The sequence below is a fragment of the Ascidiella aspersa genome, chromosome 3, assembly GCF_963924565.1.
Source record: "Ascidiella aspersa chromosome 3, kaAscAspe10.2, whole genome shotgun sequence".
In the NCBI taxonomy this organism is placed as follows: domain Eukaryota; kingdom Metazoa; phylum Chordata; class Ascidiacea; order Phlebobranchia; family Ascidiidae; genus Ascidiella; species Ascidiella aspersa.
This window is the reverse complement of record NC_139449.1, coordinates 398,415-415,150: the sequence shown is the minus strand read 5'-3', so window position 1 is coordinate 415,150 and position 16,736 is coordinate 398,415. Positions and strand designations below refer to the sequence as shown.

The 16,736-nt window shown below is 38.1% G+C and overlaps 10 non-coding genes across 10 annotated transcripts; all 10 read right to left on the bottom strand.

Moving 5' to 3' along the window:
• Positions 1 to 120: 120 nt before the first annotated feature.
• Trnag-ucc (transfer RNA glycine (anticodon UCC)) lies at positions 121 to 192 on the bottom strand. Its single transcript has one exon. It is a non-coding gene; the product is annotated as a tRNA-Gly (tRNA).
• Positions 193 to 1,366: 1,174 nt separating this feature from the next.
• Trnav-uac (transfer RNA valine (anticodon UAC)) lies at positions 1,367 to 1,438 on the bottom strand. Its single transcript has one exon. It is a non-coding gene; the product is annotated as a tRNA-Val (tRNA).
• Positions 1,439 to 3,148: 1,710 nt separating this feature from the next.
• Positions 3,149 to 3,220, bottom strand: Trnag-ucc (transfer RNA glycine (anticodon UCC)). Its single transcript has one exon. It is a non-coding gene; the product is annotated as a tRNA-Gly (tRNA).
• A 595-nt stretch (positions 3,221 to 3,815) lies between these two features.
• On the bottom strand, positions 3,816 to 3,887 carry Trnag-ucc (transfer RNA glycine (anticodon UCC)). Its single transcript has one exon. It is a non-coding gene; the product is annotated as a tRNA-Gly (tRNA).
• Positions 3,888 to 5,568: 1,681 nt separating this feature from the next.
• Trnag-ucc (transfer RNA glycine (anticodon UCC)) lies at positions 5,569 to 5,640 on the bottom strand. The gene has a single exon. It is a non-coding gene; the product is annotated as a tRNA-Gly (tRNA).
• Positions 5,641 to 7,086: 1,446 nt separating this feature from the next.
• Positions 7,087 to 7,158, bottom strand: Trnag-ucc (transfer RNA glycine (anticodon UCC)). The gene has a single exon. It is a non-coding gene; the product is annotated as a tRNA-Gly (tRNA).
• A 3,097-nt stretch (positions 7,159 to 10,255) lies between these two features.
• Positions 10,256 to 10,327, bottom strand: Trnag-ucc (transfer RNA glycine (anticodon UCC)). The gene has a single exon. It is a non-coding gene; the product is annotated as a tRNA-Gly (tRNA).
• A 204-nt stretch (positions 10,328 to 10,531) lies between these two features.
• Positions 10,532 to 10,603, bottom strand: Trnag-ucc (transfer RNA glycine (anticodon UCC)). The gene has a single exon. It is a non-coding gene; the product is annotated as a tRNA-Gly (tRNA).
• Positions 10,604 to 11,222: 619 nt separating this feature from the next.
• Positions 11,223 to 11,294, bottom strand: Trnag-ucc (transfer RNA glycine (anticodon UCC)). Its single transcript has one exon. It is a non-coding gene; the product is annotated as a tRNA-Gly (tRNA).
• A 2,555-nt stretch (positions 11,295 to 13,849) lies between these two features.
• On the bottom strand, positions 13,850 to 13,921 carry Trnag-ucc (transfer RNA glycine (anticodon UCC)). Its single transcript has one exon. It is a non-coding gene; the product is annotated as a tRNA-Gly (tRNA).
• Positions 13,922 to 16,736: the final 2,815 nt, after the last annotated feature.

Genomic DNA, 16,736 nt, shown 5'->3' with positions numbered 1-16,736 from the left:
AACCCGGAACTAGTGCTTGGAAGGCACTAATGCTAACCGTTACACCATCGACGCGACTGTTTGAAACTAGTTTTGGTAAGTTTTAAATTAATTTAGTTAAATTTGAAATTGAAAATTAAGTGCGTCGACCGGGAGTCGAACCCGGAACTAGTGCTTGGAAGGCACCAATGCTAACCGTTACACCATCGACGCGACTGTTTAAAAGTAGTTTTGTAAAGTTTTAATTAATTTAGTTAAATTTGAAATTGAAAATTAAGTGCGTCGACCGGGAGTCGAACCGGAACTAGTGCTTGGAAGGCACCAATGCTAACCGTTACACCGTCGACGCGACTGTTTAAAACTGGTTTTGGTAAGTTTTTAATTAATTTAGTTAAATTTGAAATTGAAAATTAAGTGCGTCGAACGGGGGTCGAACCTGCAACTAGTGCTTGGAAGGCACAAATGCTAACCGTTACACCATCGACGCGACTGTTTAAAAGTAGTTTTGGTAAGTTTTTAATTAATTTAGTTAAATTTGAAATTGAAAATTAAGTGCGTTGACCGGGAGTCGAACCCGGAACTAGTGCTTGGAAGGCACCAATGCTAACCGTTACACCATCGACGCGACTGTTTAAGACTTGTTTTCAGAAGATTATTTAATTAAATTAGTTAAATTTGAAATTAAAAATTAAGTGCGTCGACCGGGAGTAGAACCCGGAACTAGTGCTTGGAAGGCACCAATGCTAACCGTTACACCATCGACGCGACTGTTTAAAACTTGTTTTCAGAAGATTATTTAATTAAATTAGTTAAATTTGAAATTAAAAATTAAGTGCGTCGACCGGGAGTAGAACCCGGAACTAGTGCTTGGAAGGCACCAATGCTAACCGTTACACCATCGACGCGACTGTTTAAGACTTGTTTTCAGAAGATTATTTATTTAAATTTATTAAATTTGAAATTAAAAGTTAAGTGCGTCGACGGGAGTCGAACCCGGAACTAGTGCTTGGAAGGCACCAATGCTAACCGTTACACCATCGACGCGAATGTTCAAAACAGTTTTTTGCTAAGTTTTCAATTAATATAGTTTAATTTGAAATTAAAATTAAGTGCGTCGACCGGGAGTCGAACCCGGAACTAGTGCTTGGAAGGCACCAATGCTAACCGTTACACCATTGGCGCGTCTGTTTAAAACTAGTTTCCAGAATATTATTTATTTAATTCAGTTAAATTTGAAATCAAATTTAAGTGCGTCGACCGGGAGACGAACCCGGAACTAGTGCTTGGAAGGCACCAATGCAAACGTTACACCATCGACGCGACTGTTTAAAACTAGTTTCCAGAATATTATTTATTTAATTCAGTTAAATTTGAAATCAAAATTAAGTGCGTCGACCGGGAGTCGAACCCGGAACAAGTGCTTGTAAGGCACCAATGCTAACCGTTACACCATCGACGCGACTGTTCAAAACAGTTTTTTGCTAAGTTTTTAATTAATATAGTTTAATTTGAAATTAAAATTAAGTGCGTCGACCGGGAGTTGAACCCGGAACTAGTGCTTGGAAGGCACCAATGCTAACCGTTACACCATCGACGCGACTGTTCAAAACATTTTTTTGCTAAGTTTTTATTTAATATAGTTTAATTTGAAATTAAAATTAAGTTCGTCGACCGGTAGTCGAACCCGGAACTAGTGCTTGGAAGGCACCAATGCTAACCGTTACACCATCGACGCGACTGTTCAAAACATTTTTTTGCTAAGTTTTTATTTAATATAGTTTAATTTGAAATTAAAATTAAGTTCGTCGACCGGGAGTCGAACCCGGAACTAGTGCTTGGAAGGCACCAATGCTAACCGTTACACCATCGACGCGACTGTTCAAAACATTTTTTTGCTAAGTTTTTATTTAATATAGTTTAATTTGAAATTAAAATTAAGTTCGTAGACCGGTAGTCGAACCCGGAACTAGTGCTTGGAAGGCACCAATGCTAACCGTTACACCATCGACGCGACTGTTTAAAACAGTTTTTTGTTAATTAATATAGTTAAATTTGCAATTAAAAGTTAAGTGCGTCGACCGGGAGTCAAACCCGGAACTAGTGCTTGGAAAGCACCAATGCTAACCGTTACACCATCGACGCGACTGTTTAAAACGAGTTTTGGTAAGTTTTTAATTAATTTAGTTAAATTCGAAATTAAAAGTTAAGTGCGTCGACCAGGAGTCGAACCCGGAACTAGTGCTTGGAAGGCACCAATGCTAACCGTTACACCATCGACGCGACTGTTTAAAACGAGTTTTGGTAAGTTTTTAATTAATTTAGTTAAATTTGCAATTAAAAGTTAAGTGCGTCGACCGGGAGTCGAACCCGGAACTAGTGGTTGGAAGGCGCCAATGCTAACCGTTACACCATCGACGCGACTGTTTAAAACGAGTTTTGGTAAGTTTTTAATTAATTTAGTTAAATTTGAAATTAAAAGTTAAGTGCGTCGACCAGGAGTCGAACCCGGAACTAGTGCTTGGAAGGCACCAATGCTAACCGTTACACCATCGACGCGACTGTTTAAAACTAGTTTCCAGAATATGATTTATTTAATTCAGTTTAATTTGAAATTAAAATTAAGTGCGTCGACCAGGAGTCGAACCCGGAAGTAGTGCTTGGAAGGCACCAATGCTAACCGTTACACCATCGACGCGACTGTTTAAAACGAGTTTTGGTAAGTTTTTAATTAATTTAGTTAAATTTGAAATTAAAAGTTAAGTGCGTCGACCAGGAGTCGAACCCGGAACTAGTGCTTGGAAGGCACCAATGCTAACCGTTACACCATCGACGCGACTGTTTAAAACAGTTTTTTGTTAATTAATATAGTTAAATTTGCAATTAAAAGTTAAGTGCGTCGACCGGGAGTCGAACCCGGAACTAGTGCTTGGAAAGCACCAATGCTAACCGTTACACCATCGACGCGACTGTTTAAAACGAGTTTTGGTAAGTTTTTAATTAATTTAGTTAAATTTGAAATTAAAAGTTAAGTGCGTCGACCAGGAGTCGAACCCGGAACTAGTGCTTGGAAGGCACCAATGCTAACCGTTACACCACCGACGCGACTGTTCAAAACAGTTTTTTGCTAAGTTTTTAATTAATATAGTTAAATTTGAAATTGAAAATAAAGTGCGTCGACCGGGAGTCGAACCCGGAACTAGTGCTTGGAAGGCACCAATGCTAACCGTTACACCATCGACGCGACTGTTTAAAAGTAGTTTTGGTAAGTTTTTAATTAATTTAGTTAAATTTGAAATTGAAAATTAAGTGCGTCGAACCTGGAACTAGTGCTTGGAAGGCACCAATGCTAACAGTTACACCATCGACGCGACTGTTTAAAAGTAGTTTTGGTAAGTTTTTAATTAATTTAGTTAAATTTGAAATTGAAAATTAAGTGCGTCGAACCTGGAACTAGTGCTTGGAAGGCACCAATGCTAACCCTTACACCATCGACGCGACTGTTTAAAACGAGTTTTGGTAAGTTTTTAATTAATTTGGTTAAATTTGAAATTAAAAATTAAGTGCGTCGACCGGGAGTCGATCCCGGAAATAGTGCTTGGAAGGCACCAATGCTAACCGTTACACCATCGACGAGACTGTTTAAAAGTAGTTTTGGTAAGTTTTTAATTAATTTAGTTAAATTTAAAATTTAAAATTAAGCGCGTCGAACGGGAGTCGAACCTGGAACTAGTGCTTGGAAGGCACCAATGCTAACCGTTACACCATCGACGCGACTGTTTAAAAGTAGTTTTGGTAAGTTTTTAATTAATATAGTTTAATTTGAAATTAAAATTAAGTGCGTCGACCGGGAGTCGAACCCGGAACTAGTGCTTGGAAGGCACCAATGCTAACCGTTACACCATCGACGCGACTGTTTAAAAGTAGTTTTGGTAAGTTTTTAATTAATTTAGTTAAATTTGAAATTGAAAATTAAGTGCGCTGACCGCGAGCCGAACCCGGAACTAGTGCTTGGAAGGCACCAATGCTAACCGTTACACCATCGACGCGACTGTTTAAAAGTAGTTTTGGTAAGTTTTTAATTAATTTAGTTAAATTTGAAATTGAAAATTAAGTGCGTCGAACCTGGAACTAGTGCTTGGAAGGCACCAATGCTAACAGTTACACCATCGACGCGACTGTTTAAAAGTAGTTTTGGTAAGTTTTTAATTAATTTAGTTAAATTTGAAATTGAAAATTAAGTGCGTCGAACCTGGAACTAGTGCTTGGAAGGCACCAATGCTAACAGTTACACCATCGACGCGACTGTTTAAAAGTAGTTTTGGTAAGTTTTTAATTAATTTAGTTAAATTTGAAATTGAAAATTAAGTGCGTCGAACCTGGAACTAGTGCTTGGAAGGCACCAATGCTAACCGTTACACCATCGACGCGACTGTTTAAGACTTGTTTTCAGAAGATTATTTAATTAAATTAGTTAAATTTGAAATTAAAAATTAAGTGCGTCGACCGGGAGTAGAACCCGGAACTAGTGCTTGGAAGGCACCAATGCTAACCGTTACACCATCGACGCGACTGTTTCAGACTTGTTTTCAGAAGATTATTTAATTAAATTAGTTAAATTTGAAATTAAAAATTAAGTGCGTCGACCGGGAGTAGAACCCGGAACTAGTGCTTGGAAGGCACCAATGCTAACCGTTACACCATCGACGCGACTGTTTGAAAGAAGTTTTGGTAAGTTTTAAATTAATTTAGTTAAATTTGAAATTGAAAATTAAGCGCGTCGAAAGGGAGTCGAACCTGGAACTAGTGCTTGGAAGGCACCAATTCTAACCGTTACACCATCGACGCGACTGTTTAAAAGTAGTTTTGGTAAGCTTTTAATTAATTTAGTTAAATTTGAAATTGAAAATTAAGTGCGTCGACCCGGAACTAGTGCTTGGAAGGCACCAATTCTAACCGTTACACCATCGACGCGACTGTTTGAAAGTAGTTTTGGTAAGTTTTAAATTAATTTTGTTAAATTTGAAATTGAAAATTAAGTGCGTCGACCGGGAGTCGAACCTGGAACTAGTGCTTGGAAGGCACCAATTCTAACCGTTACACCATCGACGCGACTGTTTGAAAGTAGTTTTGGTAAGTTTTAAATTAATTTTGTTAAATTTGAAATTGAAAATTTAGTGCGTCGACCGGGAGTCGAACCTGGAACTAGTGCTTGGAAGGCTCCAATGCTAACCGTTACACCATCGACGCGACTGTTTGAAAGTAGTTTTGGTAAGTTTTAAATTAATTTTGTTAAATTTGAAATTGAAAATTAAGTGCGTCGACCGGGAGTCGAACCCGGAACTAGTGCTTGGAAGGCACCAATGCTAACCGTTATACCATCGACGCGACTGTTTAAAAGTAGTTTTGTAAAGTTTTTAATTAATTTAGTTAAATTTTAAATTGAAAATTTAGTGCGTCGACCGGGAGTCGAACCCGGAACTAGTGCTTGGAAGGCACCAATGCTAACCGTTACAACATCGACGCGACTGTTTGAAAGTAGTTTTGGTAAGTTTTTAATTAATTTAGTTAAATTTGAAATTGAAAATTAAGTGCGTCGACCGGGAGTCGAACCCGGAACTAGTGCTTGGAAGGCACCAATGCTAACCGTTACACCATCGACGCGACTGTTTAAAACGATATTTGGTAAGTTTTTAATTAATTTAGTTAAATTTGAAATTGAAAATAAAGTACGTCGACCGGGAGTCGAAACCGGAACTAGTGCTTGGAAGGCACCAATGCTAACCGTTACACCATCGACGCGACTGTTTAAAACGAGTTTTGGTAAGTTTTTAATTAATTTAGTTAAATTTGAAATTGAAAATAAAGTGCGTCGACCGGAAGTCGAACCCGGAACTAGTGCTTGGAAGGCACCAATGCTAACCGTTACACCATCGACGCGACTGTTTAAAATGAGTTTTGGTAAGTTTTTAATTAATTTAGTTAAATTTGAAATTGAAAATTAAGTGCGTCGACCGGGAGTCGAACCTGGAACTAGTGCTTGGAAGGCACCAATGCTAACCGTTACACCATCGACGCGACTGTTTAAAAGTAGTTTTGGTAAGTTTTTAATTAATTTAGTTAAATTTGAAATTGAAAATTAAGTGCGTTGACCGGGAGTCGAACCCGCAACTAGTGCTTGGAAGGCACCAATGCTAACCGTTACACCATCGACGAGACTGTTTAAAAGTAGTTTTGGTAAGTTTTTAATTAATTTAGTTAAATTTAAAATTGAAAATTAAGTGCGTCGAACGGGAGTCGAACCTGGAACTAGTGCTTGGAAGGCACCAATGCTAACCCTTACACCATCGACGCGACTGTTTAAAACGAGTTTTGGTAAGTTTTTAATTAATTTAGTTAAATTTGAAATTGAAAATTAAGTGCATCGACCGGGAGTCGAACCCGCAACTAGTGCTTGGAAGGCACCAATGCTAACCGTTACACCATCGACGAAACTGTTTAAAAGTAGTTTTGGTAAGTTTTTAATTAATTTAGTTAAATTTAAAATTGAAAATTAAGTGCGTCGAACGGGAGTCGAACCTGGAACTAGTGCTTGGAAGGCACCAATTCTAACCGTTACACCATCGACGCGACTGTTTAAAAGTAGTTTTGGTAAGTTTTTAATTAATTTAGTTAAATTTGAAATTGAAAATTAAGTGCATCGACCGGGAGTCGATCCCGCAACTAGTGCTTGGAAGGCACCAATGCTAACCGTTACACCATCGACGAAACTGTTTAAAAGTAGTTTTGGTAAGTTTTTAATTAATTTAGTTAAATTTAAAATTGAAAATTAAGTGCGTCGAACGGGAGTCGAACCCGGAACTAGTGCTTGGAAGGCACCAATTCTAACCGTTACACCATCGACGCGACTGTTTAAAAGTAGTTTTGGTAAGTTTTTAATTAATTTAGTTAAATTTGAAATTGAAAATTAAGCGCGTCGAACGGGAGTCGAACCCGGAACTAGTGCTTGGAAGGCACTAATGCTAACCGTTACACCATCGACGCGACTGTTTGAAACTAGTTTTGGTAAGTTTTAAATTAATTTAGTTAAATTTGAAATTGAAAATTAAGTGCGTCGACCGGGAGTCGAACCCGGAACTAGTGCTTGGAAGGCACCAATGCTAACCGTTACACCATCGACGCGACTGTTTAAAAGTAGTTTTGTAAAGTTTTAATTAATTTAGTTAAATTTGAAATTGAAAATTAAGTGCGTCGACCGGGAGTCGAACCGGAACTAGTGCTTGGAAGGCACCAATGCTAACCGTTACACCGTCGACGCGACTGTTTAAAACTAGTTTTGGTAAGTTTTTAATTAATTTAGTTAAATTTGAAATTGAAAATTAAGTGCGTCGAACGGGGGTCGAACCTGCAACTAGTGCTTGGAAGGCACAAATGCTAACCGTTACACCATCGACGCGACTGTTTAAAAGTAGTTTTGGTAAGTTTTTAATTAATTTAGTTAAATTTGAAATTGAAAATTAAGTGCGTTGACCGGGAGTCGAACCCGGAACTAGTGCTTGGAAGGCACCAATGCTAACCGTTACACCATCGACGCGACTGTTTAAGACTTGTTTTCAGAAGATTATTTAATTAAATTAGTTAAATTTGAAATTAAAAATTAAGTGCGTCGACCGGGAGTAGAACCCGGAACTAGTGCTTGGAAGGCACCAATGCTAACCGTTACACCATCGACGCGACTGTTTAAAACTTGTTTTCAGAAGATTATTTAATTAAATTAGTTAAATTTGAAATTAAAAATTAAGTGCGTCGACCGGGAGTAGAACCCGGAACTAGTGCTTGGAAGGCACCAATGCTAACCGTTACACCATCGACGCGACTGTTTAAGACTTGTTTTCAGAAGATTATTTATTTAAATTTATTAAATTTGAAATTAAAAGTTAAGTGCGTCGACGGGAGTCGAACCCGGAACTAGTGCTTGGAAGGCACCAATGCTAACCGTTACACCATCGACGCGACTGTTTAAAACGAGTTTTGGTAAAGTTTTAATTAATTTAGTTAAATTTGAAATTGAAAATAAAGTGCGTCGACCGGAAGTCGAACCCGGAACTAGTGCTTGGAAGGCACCAATGCTAACCGTTACACCATCGACGCGACTGTTTAAAATGAGTTTTGGTAAGTTTTTAATTAATTTAGTTAATATTGAAATTGAAAATTAAGTGCGTCGACCGGGAGTAGAACCCGGAACTAGTGCTTGGAAGGCACCAATGCTAACCGTTACACCATCGACGCGACTGTTTAAAAGTAGTTTTGGTAAGTTTTTAATTAATTTAGTTAAATTTGAAATTGAAAATAAAGTGCGTCGACCGGAAGTCGAACCCGGAACTAGTGCTTGGAAGGCACCAATGCTAACCGTTACACCATCGACGCGACTGTTTAAAATGAGTTTTGGTAAGTTTTTAATTAATTTAGTTAATATTGAAATTGAAAATTAAGTGCGTCGACCGGGAGTAGAACCCGGAACTAGTGCTTGGAAGGCACCAATGCTAACCGTTACACCATCGACGCGACTGTTTAAAACGAGTTTTGGTAAGTTTTTAATTAATTTAGTTAAATTTGAAATTGAAAATTAAGTGCATCGACCGGGAGTCGATCCCGCAACTAGTGCTTGGAAGGCACCAATGCTAACCGTTACACCATCGACGAAACTGTTTAAAAGTAGTTTTGGTAAGTTTTTAATTAATTTAGTTAAATTTAAAATTGAAAATTAAGTGCGTCGAACGGGGGTCGTACCTGCAACTAGTGCTTGGAAGGCACAAATGCTAACCGTTACACCATCGACGCTACTGTTTAAAAGTAGTTTTGGTAAGTTTTTAATTAATTTAGTTAAATTTGAAATTGAAAATTAAGTGCGTTGACCGGGAGTCGAACCCGGAACTAGTGCTTGGAAGGCACCAATGCTAACCGTTACACCATCGACGCGACTGTTTAAGACTTGTTTTCAGAAGATTATTTAATTAAATTAGTTAAATTTGAAATTAAAAATTAAGTGCGTCGACCGGGAGTAGAACCCGGAACTAGTGCTTGGAAGGCACCAATGCTAACCGTTACACCATCGACGCGACTGTTTAAAACGAGTGTTGGTAAGTTTTTAATTAATTTAGTTAAATTTGAAATTGAAAATAAAGTGCGTCGACCGGGAGTCGAACCCGGAACTAGTGCTTGGAAGGCACCAATGCTAACCGTTACACCACCGACGCGACTGTTTAAGACTTGTTTTCAGAAGATTATTTATTTAAATTTATTAAATTTGAAATTAAAAGTTAAGTGCGTCGACGGGAGTCGAACCCGGAACTAGTGCTTGGAAGGCACCAATGCTAACCGTTACACCATCGACGCGACTGTTTAAAACGAGTTTTGGTAAAGTTTTAATTAATTTAGTTAAATTTGAAATTGAAAATAAAGTGCGTCGACCGGAAGTCGAACCCGGAACTAGTGCTTGGAAGGCACCAATGCTAACCGTTACACCATCGACGCGACTGTTTAAAATGAGTTTTGGTAAGTTTTTAATTAATTTAGTTAATATTGAAATTGAAAATTAAGTGCGTCGACCGGGAGTCGAACCCGGAACTAGTGCTTGGAAGGCACCAATGCTAACCCTTACACCATCGACGCGACTGTTTAAAAGTAGTTTTGGTAAGTTTTTAATTAAATTAGTTAAATTTGAAATTAAAAATTAAGTGCGTCGACCGGGAGTAGAACCCGGAACTAGTGCTTGGAAGGCACCAATGCTAACCCTTACACCATCGACGCGACTGTTTAAAAGTAGTTTTGGTAAGTTTTTAATTAATTTAGTTAAATTTGAAATTAAAAATTAAGTGCGTCGACCGGGAGTAGAACCCGGAACTAGTGCTTGGAAGGCACCAATGCTAACCCTTACACCATCGACGCGACTGTTTAAAAGTAGTTTTGGTAAGTTTTTAATTAATTTAGTTAAATTTGAAATTGAAAATTAAGTGCGTCGAACGGGGGTCGAACCTGCAACTAGTGCTTGGAAGGCACAAATGCTAACCGTTACACCATCGACGCGACTGTTTAAAAGTAGTTTTGGTAAGTTTTTAATTAATTTAGTTAAATTTGAAATTGAAAATTAAGTGCGTCGAACCTGGAACTAGTGCTTGGAAGGCACCAATGCTAACAGTTACACCATCGACGCGACTGTTTAAAAGTAGTTTTGGTAAGTTTTTAATTAATTTAGTTAAATTTGAAATTGAAAATTAAGTGCGTCGACCGGGAGTCGAACCCGGAACTAGTGCTTGGAAGGCACCAATGCTAACCGTTACACCATCGACGCGACTGTTTAAAAGTAGTTTTGGTAAGTTTTTAATTAATTTAGTTAAATTTGAAATTGAAAATTAAGTGCGTTGACCGGGAGTCGAACCTGGAACTAGTGCTTGGAAGGCACCAATTCTAACCGTTACACCATCGACGCGACTGTTTAAAAGTAGTTTTGGTAAGTTTTTAATTAATTTAGTTAAATTTGAAATTGAAAATTAAGTGCGTCGACCGGGAGTCGAACCCGGAACTAGTGCTTGGAAGGCACCAATGCTAACCGTTACACCATCGACGCGACTGCTTAAAACTAGTTTTGGTAAGTTTTTAATTAATTTAGTTTAATTTGAAATTGAAAATTAAGTGCGTCGAACGGGAGTCGAACCTGGAACTAGTGCTTGGAAGGCACCAATGCTAACCGTTACACCATCGACGCGACTGTTTAAAAGTAGTTTTGGTAAGTTTTTAATTAATTTAGTTAAATTTGAAATTGAAAATTAAGTGCGTTGACCGGGAGTCGAACCTGGAACTAGTGCTTGGAAGGCACCAATGCTAACCCTTACACCATCGACGCGACTGTTTAAAACTTGTTTTCAGAAGATTATTTAATTAAATTAGTTAAATTTGAAATTAAAAGTTAAGTGCGACGACGGGAGTCGAACCCGGAACTAGTGCTTGGAAGGCACCAATGCTAACCGTTACACCATCGACGCGACTGTTTAAAACGAGTGTTGGTAAGTTTTTAATTAATTTAGTTAAATTTGAAATTGAAAATAAAGTGCGTCGACCGGGAGTAGAACCCGGAACTAGTGCTTGGAAGGCACCAATGCTAACCGTTACACCATCGACGCGACTGTTTAAAACGAGTTTTGGTAAGTTTTTAATTAATTTAGTTAAATTTGAAATTGAAAATTAAGTGCGTCGACCGGGAGTCGAACCCGGAACTAGTGCTTGGAAGGCACCAATGCTAACCGTTACACCATCGACGCGACTGTTTAAAAGTAGTTTTGGTAAGTTTTTAATTAATTTAGTTAAATTTGAAATTGAAAATTAAGCGCGTCGAACGGGAGTCGAACCTGGAACTAGTGCTTGGAAGGCACCAATTCTAACCGTTACACCATCGACGCGACTGTTTAAAAGTAGTTTTGGTAAGTTTTTAATTAATTTAGTTAAATTTGAAATTGAAAATTAAGCGCGTCGAACGGGAGTCGAACCTGGAACTAGTGCTTGGAAGGCACCAATTCTAACCGTTACACCATCGACGCGACTGTTTAAAACGAGTTTTGGTAAGCTTTTAATTAATTTAGTTAAATTTGAAATTGAAAATTAAGCGCGTCGAACGGGAGTCGAACCTGGAACTAGTGCTTGGAAGGCACCAATTCTAACCGTTACACCATCGACGCGACTGTTTAAAACGAGTTTTGGTAAGCTTTTAATTAATTTAGTTAAATTTGAAATTGAAAATTAAGCGCGTCGAACGGGAGTCGAACCCGGAACTAGTGCTTGGAAGGCACCAATGCTAACCGTTACACCATCGACGCGACTGTTTAAAAGTAGTTTTGTAAAGTTTTTTATTAATTTAGTTAAATTTGAAATTGAAAATTAAGTGCGTCGACCGGGAGTCGAACTCGGAACAACTGCTTGGAAGGCACCAATGCTAACCGTTACACCGTCGACGCGACTGTTTAAAACTAGTTTTGGTAAGTTTTTAATTAATTTAGTTAAATTTGAAATTGAAAATTAAGTGCGTCGAACGGGAGTCGAACCTGGAACTAGTGCTTGGAAGGCACCAATGCTAACCGTTACACCATCGACGCGACTGTTTAAAAGTAGTTTTGGTAAGTTTTTAATTAATTTAGTTAAATTTGAAATTGAAAATTAAGTGCGTTGACCGGGAGTCGAACCTGGAACTAGTGGTTGGAAGGCACCAATGCTAACCGTTACACCATCGACGCGACTGTTTAAAAGTAGTTTTGGTAAGTTTTTAATTAATGTAGTTAAATTTGAAATTGAAAATTAAGTGCGTTGACCGGGAGTCGAACCTGGAACTAGTGCTTGGAAGGCACCAATGCTAACCCTTACACCATCGACGCGACTGTTTAAGAGTAGTTTTGGTAAGTTTTTAATTAATTTAGTTAAATTTGAAATTAAAAGTTAAGTGCGACGACGGGAGTCGAACCCGGAACTAGTGCTTGGAAGGCACCAATGCTAACCGTTACACCATCGACGCGACTGTTTAAAACTTGTTTTCAGAAGATTATTTAATTAAATTAGTTAAATTTGAAATTGAAAATTAAGTGCGTTGACCGGGAGTCGAACCTGGAACTAGTGCTTGGAAGGCACCAATGCTAACCGTTACACCATCGACGCGACTGTTTAAAACTTGTTTTCAGAAGATTATTTAATTAAATTAGTTAAATTTGAAATTGAAAATTAAGTGCGTTGACCGGGAGTCGAACCTGGAACTAGTGCTTGGAAGGCACCAATGCTAACCGTTACACCATCGACGCGACTGTTTAAAACTAGTTTTGGTAAGTTTTTAATTAATTTAGTTAAATTTGAAATTGAAAATTAAGTGCGTTGACCGGGAGTCGAACCTAGAACTAGTGCTTGGAAGGCACCAATGCTAACCCTTACACCATCGACGCGACTGTTTGAGACTTGTTTTCAGAATATTATTTAATTAAATTAGTTAAATTTGAAATTAAAAGTTAAGTGCGACGACGGGAGTCGAACCCGGAACTAGTGCTTGGAAGGCACCAATGCTAACCGTTACACCATCGACGCGACTGTTTAAAAGTAGTTTTGTAAAGTTTTTAATTAATTTAGTTAAATTTGAAATTGAAAATTAAGTGCGTCGACCGGGAGTCGAAATCGGAACTACTGCTTGGAAGGCACCAATGCTAACCGTTACACCGTCGACGCGACTGTTTAAAACTAGTTTTGGTAAGTTTTTAATTAATTTAGTTTAATTTGAAATTGAAAATTAAGTGCGTCGAACGGGAGTCGAACCTGGAACTAGTGCTTGGAAGGCACCAATGCTAACCGTTACACCATCGACGCGACTGTTTAAAAGTAGTTTTGGTAAGTTTTTAATTAATTTAGTTAAATTTGAAATTGAAAATTAAGTGCGTTGACCGGGAGTCGAACCTGGAACTAGTGCTTGGAAGGCACCAATGCTAACCCTTACACCATCGACGCGACTGTTTAAAACTTGTTTTCAGAAGATTATTTAATTAAATTAGTTAAATTTGAAATTAAAAGTTAAGTGCGACGACGGGAGTCGAACCCGGAACTAGTGCTTGGAAGGCACCAATGCTAACCGTTACACCATCGACGCGACTGTTTAAAACGAGTGTTGGTAAGTTTTTAATTAATTTAGTTAAATTTGAAATTGAAAATAAAGTGCGTCGACCGGGAGTAGAACCCGGAACTAGTGCTTGGAAGGCACCAATGCTAACCGTTACACCATCGACGCGACTGTTTAAAACGAGTTTTGGTAAGTTTTTAATTAATTTAGTTAAATTTGAAATTGAAAATTAAGTGCGTCGACCGGGAGTCGAACCCGGAACTAGTGCTTGGAAGGCACCAATGCTAACCGTTACACCATCGACGCGACTGTTTAAAAGTAGTTTTGGTAAGTTTTAATTAATTTAGCTAAATTTGAAATTGAAAATTAAGCGCGTAGAACGGGAGTCGAACCTGGAACTAGTGCTTGGAAGGCACCAATGCTAACCGTTACACCATCGACGCGACTGTTTAAAACTTGTTTTCAGAAGATTATTTAATTAAATTAGTTAAATTTGAAATTAAAAGTTAAGTGCGTCGACCGGGAGTCGAACTCGGAAATAGTGCTTGGAAGGCACCAATGCTAACCGTTACACCATCGACGCGACTGTTTAAAAGTAGTTTTGTAAAGTTTTTAATTAATTTAGTTAAATTTGAAATTGAAAATTAAGCGCGTCGAACCTGGAACTAGTGCTTGGAAGGCACCAATGCTAACCGTTACACCGTCGACGCGACTGTTTAAAACTAGTTTTGGTAAGTTTTTAATTAATTTAGTTAAATTTGAAATTGAAAATTAAGTGCGTCGAACGGGAGTCGAACCTGGAACTAGTGCTTGGAAGGCACCAATGCTAACCGTTACACCATCGACGCGACTGTTTAAAAGTAGTTTTGGTAAGTTTTTAATTAATTTAGTTAAATTTGAAATTGAAAATTAAGTGCGTTGACCGGGAGTCGAACCTGGAACTAGTGCTTGGAAGGCACCAATGCTAACCGTTACACCATCGACGCGAGTGTTTAAAAGTAGTTTTGGTAAGTTTTTAATTAATGTAGTTAAATTTGAAATTGAAAATTAAGTGCGTTGACCGGGAGTCGAACCTGGAACTAGTGCTTGGAAGGCACCAATGCTAACCCTTACACCATCGACGCGACTGTTTAAGAGTAGTTTTGGTAAGTTTTTAATTAATTTAGTTAAATTTGAAATTAAAAGTTAAGTGCGACGACGGGAGTCGAACCCGGAACTAGTGCTTGGAAGGCACCAATGCTAACCGTTACACCATCGACGCGACTGTTTAAAACTTGTTTTCAGAAGATTATTTAATTAAATTAGTTAAATTTGAAATTGAAAATTAAGTGCGTTGACCGGGAGTCGAACCTGGAACTAGTGCTTGGAAGGCACCAATGCTAACCGTTACACCATCGACGCGACTGTTTAAAACTTGTTTTCAGAAGATTATTTAATTAAATTAGTTAAATTTGAAATTGAAAATTAAGTGCGTTGACCGGGAGTCGAACCTGGAACTAGTGCTTGGAAGGCACCAATGCTAACCGTTACACCATCGACGCGACTGTTTAAAACTAGTTTCGGTAAGTTTTTAATTAATTTAGTTAAATTTGAAATTGAAAATTAAGTGCGTTGACCGGGAGTCGAACCTGGAACTAGTGCTTGGAAGGCACCAATGCTAACCGTTACACCATCGACGCGCCTGTTTAAAACTTGTTTTCAGAATATTATTTAATTAAATTAGTTAAATTTGAAATTAAAAGTTAAGTGCGACGACGGGAGTCGAACCCGGAACTAGTGCTTGGAAGGCACCAACGCTAACCGTTACACCATCGAAGCGACTGTTTAAAACTAGTTTTGGTAAGTTTTTAATTAATTAGTTAAATTTGAAATTGAAAATTAAGTGCGTCGACCGGGAGTCGAACTCGGAACTAGTGCTTGGAAGGCACCAATGCTAACCGTTACACCATCGACGCGACTGTTTAAAAGTAGTTTTGTAAAGTTTTTAATTAATTTAGTTAAATTTGAAATTGAAAATTAAGTGCGTCGACCGGGAGTCGAACTCGGAACAACTGCTTGGAAGGCACCAATGCTAACCGTTACACCATCGACGCGACTGTTTAAAAGTAGTTTTGGTAAGTTTTTAATTAATGTAGTTAAATTTGAAATTGAAAATTAAGTGCGTTGACCGGGAGTCGAACCTGGAACTAGTGCTTGGAAGGCACCAATGCTAACCCTTACACCATCGACGCGACTGTTTAAGAGTAGTTTTGGTAAGTTTTTAATTAATTTAGTTAAATTTGAAATTAAAAGTTAAGTGCGACGACGGGAGTCGAACCCGGCACTAGTGCTTGGAAGGCATCAATGCTAACCGTTACACCATCGACGCGACTGTTTAAAACTTGTTTTCAGAAGATTATTTAATTAAATTAGTTAAATTTGAAATTGAAAATTAAGTGCGTTGACCGGGAGTCGAACCTGGAACTAGTGCTTGGAAGGCACCAATGCTAACCGTTACACCATCGACGCGACTGTTTAAAACTTGTTTTCAGAAGATTATTTAATTAAATTAGTTAAATTTGAAATTGAAAATTAAGTGCGTTGACCGGGAGTCGAACCTGGAACTAGTGCTTGGAAGGCACCAATGCTAACCGTTACACCATCGACGCGACTGTTTAAAAGTAGTTTTGTAAAGTTTTTAATTAATTTAGTTAAATTTGAAATTGAAAATTAAGTGCGTTGACCGGGAGTCGAACCTGGAACTAGTGCTTGGAAGGCACCAATGCTAACCCTTACACCATCGACGCGACTGTTTAAGAGTAGTTTTGTAAAGTTTTTAATTAATTTAGTTAAATTTGAAATTAAAAGTTAAGTGCGACGACGGGAGTCGAACCCGGCACTAGTGCTTGGAAGGCATCAATGCTAACCGTTACACCATCGACGCGACTGTTTAAAAGTAGTTTTGGTAAGTTTTTAATTAATGTAGTTAAATTTGAAATTGAAAATTAAGTGCGTTGACCGGGAGTCGAACCTGGAACTAGTGCTTGGAAGGCACCAATGCTAACCGTTACACCATCGACGCGACTGTTTAAAACTTGTTTTCAGAAGATTATTTAATTAAATTAGTTAAATTTGAAATTGA